Raw genomic sequence first — 6,633 nt, forward strand, 5'->3', positions numbered from 1 at the left:
AGTGCATAGTCACATGAAGCCTTTCACATTCAGCCCTCCCAAGTGTTGTTTAAATCCCTACGCTGATTTAAATCCCTGTTGGTCATCTCCTTCCCCATTTTAAATCCCTAAATTCCCCTGTTTAAATATCTATGTTAGTCATCTCCCCGCAGTGTCAGTCAGTGGTGAAGCTCCAAGGGGAAAGGGGGTGCACCATGCACACGCCTGGGGATTGCAGAAATCACCCCAGGCCCCTCCCCCTTTCCCCTCCCCCCACAGCACACCCCCGTGGCGCCCCCCCTTCCCCCCACTTACCTTAGTTCCTTTCCTTTTTGAGAACTTTTTCAGGCTGCAAAAGGCCTGTTCGCAGTAAAAATGCCCTGAGAAACTACAGTTCCCAGGAGACCTTGGGGCTCCCAAAGTCTCCTGGGAAGTATGGTTCCCATCAGGCCGTTTTTACTGAGAACAGGCCTTTGCAGCCTGAAAAAAGTTTTCAGAAAGGAAAGGAACTAAGGTAAGAGTGGGAAGGGGAGAAGGGGGGCATCACAGGGGGGCGCCACGGGGGGCGGAAAATATAAAATGCGCACCGGGCACAGTTGGCCCAGCTACGCCTCTGGTGTCAGTTTAAAGCCCTTCTGATGAATCTCCCTGGGTTTCTGCCAAAAACATCCTCCCACCCTGACCTTGATAGGTGAAGTCCATTGCATGCTAGTCTGTGGAAAACATAGTCTGTTGTCCCTGAATCCAAATTGCTCCTGCTGGCACCACCAACGTTGCCAGTGGTCCATCTCCACTGGGTGTAACTGTGGCAAGGATTTCACTGTAAATGCCTTTGGGAACAGAAAAGGGACTTTCTGAGTATTCTTATTCACGTATAGTGTTAATTCAGCAGTTCTCCTTCCTTTACATTGTATGTTATGTTTGGATTAAGTGCTCAATGTCGTGCAAGGCAGTCTGACATAGACTGACCTCCTTTTCAGGATAACGCTACATGGAATGTGGCTCATGTAACTGCAAGCTCAGAATGCCTATCCTGGCGGGGGTTCCTTTTTCACTTCCACAGCATGCCAACAACCATTCAAAAAATATTTCTCATTTGTAAAGAAACAGCTGTTGCCATTCCTAGCTTCATTTCTGTTTGAAAACTGCTGCCACAGCAGGGCAGACTGTTCCACTCTGGGCTCTGACCTGTTCCCTAGTTTCTAATTGTAGACTGGCCTTGCTACAGTTTCAAGGGTCATATGTCACAGATAGCCTCTGAGGCTTTTATTTGTAGCTCACACATGTACATTTGGAACCTGAAGGGCTGGGAAAGAAGCAAACATGGAGAGAAATATGGAATTAATTGGTAGGTGGTGAAAGAATCAAGCAACTAGCTGTACTGCCCCATGTGTTTCTGTTCCAAATCACCTTCCTCTCTATGTTGTTTTGGCCTATGAAAAGTAGCAGGGTTTTACAGGCAATTATGTATAACAGTCTGGGTGTGATGCTGGAGGGAAGTGTATTTTTTTCCTGCCTCTCACAGCATCATGGTGTTCCTATGTGCCCCCTCCATTTCCTCAACTTTTCTGAGATCTTTCCCAAATCTGCTTTATTGTTATATTTTGGAAAAAAAATCACTGTAAAGCCCAGCTGGCTATTGGGTAGGTGGGAAAGTTTGGATTTTTCTGGCCCTGCCTATACAGCAGTCAGTTTACTTCCCGCATTCCCCACTGCAACCATCACACCCCTCCATGGCACCAGTGAAAGCAGACATACCCATCTTCCTACTAAGGGATGCCATGAAGACATGGAGACCAAAGACATAAGAGCAAGGTATAAGTGCAAGACAATGCTACCCACAAAATGGATGCTTCTCAGAGAGTTTTGGGACCCATCTTGTGCATCAAGCCTGGGCAGGAAGATGGTTGACTGCTGAACTTTTCCCCTGGTCCAAAGATGTGCCTACCTGGACAATGACGCTGGCTAATTTCCATTGTGTCACCCTAAGGTGATTCAATGAGCACCTGAAGCAGACAAATACCTGCCCTATCTGCACCATCCCAGCAATCAGTATTCAGGAGAATAGACCCTGTATTCTCTTGGGTCCTGACAAGCCTCTCCTATCCTTTTGAACGCTGGAAGAGCATTCAGTTCTTTGTGTCTAGCTGTTTTGCCAGCTTACTTTATACCAACTCAAGCCCTATTTGGGGGTATATAACTATTGGTCCCTTGGCCATTCATAGTGTATGTCTGAGTTTTGGATCCATGCATGTATCTCTTCTTTGCTCCTGGAAACACTGGTTGTTTTCCTCTTCAGCAATAATTTCTCTGGATGTCTCTTCAACACTGGTAACTGTCAACCATTCCTGAAACCCTATCCAACTATCCAACCCTATCCCTATCCAAACCCTATCCTATCCCCTTTTCTCTTAGTCAGCTTTTGTATGCTTTATGTGGATAAGTTCATTGCTTAAAATATACTTGTTGTTTTATTATTTTTATTCCTTAATAAAACAATGATGTACCTGATTAATTAAATGTTAACTGGGATGGTTAGTGGTTATTTTATGTTGAATTATATTATTGTATATTTTAATGTGTGTAAGTCACTTTGAGCCCCACCTTTGGCAGGGAAGAGCGGGATATCAAAATTAGTAATATGAATAAGATAAATAAAATGTTTTAATTATACAGCTTCCTGCTCATTTGAGAGTTTCCACTCAGGACTATCCATGTATACATAGGTTATCAAGCCCAGTTACCCTCTTTCACTCTGTCTCCAGTTAGTTCTCTTCCCCTCATCATGACAGTGGAGACTGCCTACTTGAGGTAGCACCAGGGCCTTTTTCAAAATCAGAAATTGACATATTGGTATAATTGTATGTCAGTATGCTCATTGCTGCAGATTTTTTTGGAGGGGGAGGAAACAACTTTTGAAAAAGCCGCCATCTCTAGCTCAGGGTGTGTGTTGACATCACAGGGACTGGGGCAGAGAAAATGTGGGGAAACTGCTGCATGGAATCCCTGTTGCTGTGGGAGAAAGCACTGTGGGGGTGTGCGATTGGAATACACAGGGGCCAGAATGATGCAGTAGTTAAGAGTAGTGGACGCTATCTGGAGAACAAGGTTTGATTCCCCACAGCTCCCCATGAAGCCTGATAGGTGGCTTTGGTTCTCTCATGGTTCTCACAGAACTCTCTTAGTCCCATCTACCTTAGAAGCTGTCTGGTGTTTTTTTTTTTTGGGGGGGGGGGGGGTTTAAGGTGATTGTAAATTGATCTGAGATTCCTTACAGTAGACAAAAAGCAGGGTATGAGAACTAACACTTCTCTCTCTCTCTTCATCCCCAGTGTGATGACACAATTTTCAACCTGATCAGAAATGTTGTCATCATGCTGGGGGATGATGCTCTAGCAGTCACACAAAACTCTGTGATAACTATACACCATAGTAACTATAGTGTTTTGGGCAAATGCTAGAGCATTGCCCAACATGATGACATCACTTCCAGGTTATACCAGAAGTTGTCATTATTTCAGGAAAGCTGATTGTGCCCCCCATTCTCCCACAGTTTGCCCCCACACACACACAAACAATTTGCTCACCATTTTGCTGTCTAGCTGAGTTATAGCAGAGTGGGGCAGAAGATCTGCCACCAGCAATATGGCAACCCTAAACTGACCTGGGCCATTAAGGGAGAATTCCCTCTTTACTTGCATATTCAAGTATGTAGCTTAAGTAACCCTTCCCTTCAGAGATGTGTTAGTTTCTTACCTTTGTCTCACACAAGAGGATGCAAATCCCAACCCATCCTGTATCTTTTATCTACCCAGAAAATCAGAATCCTTGTACATCCTAGATGTATGAGAACATATCTGCTCACTTTAAAAATAAAACCAATATATTGTTGAAGGCTTTCACAGCCGGAAACACTGGGGTGCTGTGTGGGTTCCGGGCTGTATGGCCGTGTTCTAGCAGCATTCTCTCCTGACGTTTTGCCTGCATCTGTGGCTGGCATCTTCAGAACATGGCCATACAGCCTGGAAACCACACAGCACCCCAATAAAACCAATGCTTCAATAAATGTGGGATTTAATATGGGGTTCATGTTTGAACCAATGTGTAGAGTAAATTGGGTCACACTCTCTAGTAAGTGATTATACCTGAATGCTTTATAATGTGGGTGTGACTGATTTGCAAGACTTATACATACAAATCAGTATGAAGCAATATATTTTGAACACATTGGAATCATGCCCAAGCACAGCTCCAAGATAAAATATGCTCAAGTTGTTTATCAAAAATTGAAAACAGAAGGAACCATGTGGTGGAAAGTCAAACAGCAGCATAGCAAGTAGGATCGATGCCAGTGAAAGAACTTAATAAAGCTGAACAGCCATCAGTAGTAGTGCTAGATATTTTAGACTACAAAAGGCTACAGCTATCAGATTTTGAAAGTTTGCCACCTCAGTGAAAAATAGGAAAGAATTATCTTCACAGCTAACACAGTGTTTCCATCAAATGATCTGCATTACTGGTTGTTTGCTTACGTGCAAGCTTGTGTTCCTGCACATGGACTCCCCTAAAAGTATCATATAGCATAACAACATACTGAATTTCAGAAGTGTAAGTGGAACTCAAAGTATTTTTTTAAACAACTGCTAGATCTCAGCTGTTATTTGCAAGGAAGAGGCAGCTCACAGCAGACTGCTTCACCCCTTGGCAGTAATACAGGGAACCATTGCTGTGTTGGCACAGGAGAACAAGAAATGAAAAAATAGGTAAGACCTTTTTAAAAATCCCCATAGTTCAGTTTTGGCTTTTGAACTAGCTTTGGTTATGGAAGAGTATGCAAAACCATTGAGTTACAGAGGGCTGTTTTTCAAATGATTCCCCTCAATCTTGATAGAAATGCTGGCATTCGAAGCATCTTTTTTCATAATTCATAGATACTGAAACAGTTTGAAGGAACATGATAGTGCCTTTTTGTGGTATTATTTATTTCATAGTAAGAACAGTGCATTTTTTCCTCTCTTTTTGCTTTGGGACCAGATTTTTTTCTCTCCTCCGTCCTCTTGTCTCCTCAAGTGGAAAGAGAGAGCTCTTTTCAGTTGTTATGATTTTTGTCATTCCTCTCTATATGTATACATGCCATTCAGTGTAAATAGGACAATGTAGGTATTTTACAGCTTCAGTATACATATCCACATGATCAGAAACTCAGATGTGGGTCTGGATTCATGCATACTGAACCTGGAAATTATACTTGTTGATTTATTCTCACAAAATGGCAGAGGCACTTACTGATAGAACTCAAGGAGCATTCTTAAAGCTTACAAGCACTCCTTTGATCATTTTTTGATCATTTTTTTTTAGATTTCACAATTTTCTGAAAATTTGGGGCATTGTTCAAGTTTATAGAAATATCTGTCTTCCCAGTTTACAGCTCCAGGCACCAGATGTAAGGATCCAGATTTTTGGCCAACTTCGCTATTAGAATCCATTTCTCATGTACAGAAGGGCTGAACGGAACTGCAATTCCCAGACTCCTCCTCACTCGGCTAGTAACGCTGTAAGCTCTGGGGTCCTTGCAGGGATGTCCTATTTCTTGTCTGAGCCAACTCTCAACTAAGTCAGCAGTGAGTCTGGTGCCAGTGGCCAGGACTAAACAGGCCACCCTGCCCCAGGCTGTTTGGGGGGAGAGGGTTAAGGGCTTACTGCACCTGGAATGACTCCAGCTGAGGCGGTGACAGTGAAGCTGTTGGGGTGGGAAGCCCTTACCACACCCACCCAGAGCACTCCAGGTATGCTACCAAGAATTGGGCTGGGGGAGAGAGAACAAGAGAATTTGACTAGGGGCAGAAAGAAAATGAGTGCTGGAGAGAAGCACAAAGAGAGTGAGAGAGCTGGGGTCGGTGGCCAGAAAGATAATGAAACCAGGCGTAGGGTGGCAGAAACATAGAATAGAGAGTTGGGGTAGGAAGAGAGAAAGAGAGAGCTGGGGTAGCAGGGCAGAAAGTTAAAAACAGTTGGGGTAGTGGGGCAGAATCAGAGTTGAGGTAGTGGGGAAAAAGAGAAGATTAAGAGAAGGGGTGGCAGGCTGGAGAGTGAGAGGCAGAGACGGGGGAGAATAGAAGAAAAAAGTGGGGGAATGTCCTCTCAAGTCCCCACTTGCAAGAGCCCGTTGTATCTTTTCACACAACAGGCTCCCTTTCTTCACAGACACCCTGCCCCCCCCCCCTCCTTTGGATTCCAGTTTTGCAAAAGGGAAGTGTGCTTATGGAAATAGGGAAAACGCTCCCCAGCTTCACGGGTGCTTTGCAAAGCTGAGATGCTTGCGGGGTGTGTGTGTGTTCAATTTCAGTGTTTGCACCAGGCACCATTTCCTGTAGGTATGCCCATCCACATCTCTTGCCCTGGAAGGATGTTTTCTACTGCCTTACCCATTGTATTTTTTTCACATAGTATGAGATAATTCCTGACAAGATACCATGTTAGTCTGCAGCAGCAAAATAAATAATAGGCTTCCAATTTTATTCTGATTTTAAAGAGGTGCCTAAAATAATGATATATCTCATGTATCTGACAAAGAGAAGTCTAATGAAAGCATAAGACCGGTGGTCACCAAAACACAAAATGGAATGCTAGGTTTTAAAGTGTCCCAAGACTCCT

The sequence above is a fragment of the Sphaerodactylus townsendi genome, linkage group LG01, assembly GCF_021028975.2.
Source record: "Sphaerodactylus townsendi isolate TG3544 linkage group LG01, MPM_Stown_v2.3, whole genome shotgun sequence".
Classification (NCBI taxonomy): domain Eukaryota; kingdom Metazoa; phylum Chordata; class Lepidosauria; order Squamata; family Sphaerodactylidae; genus Sphaerodactylus; species Sphaerodactylus townsendi.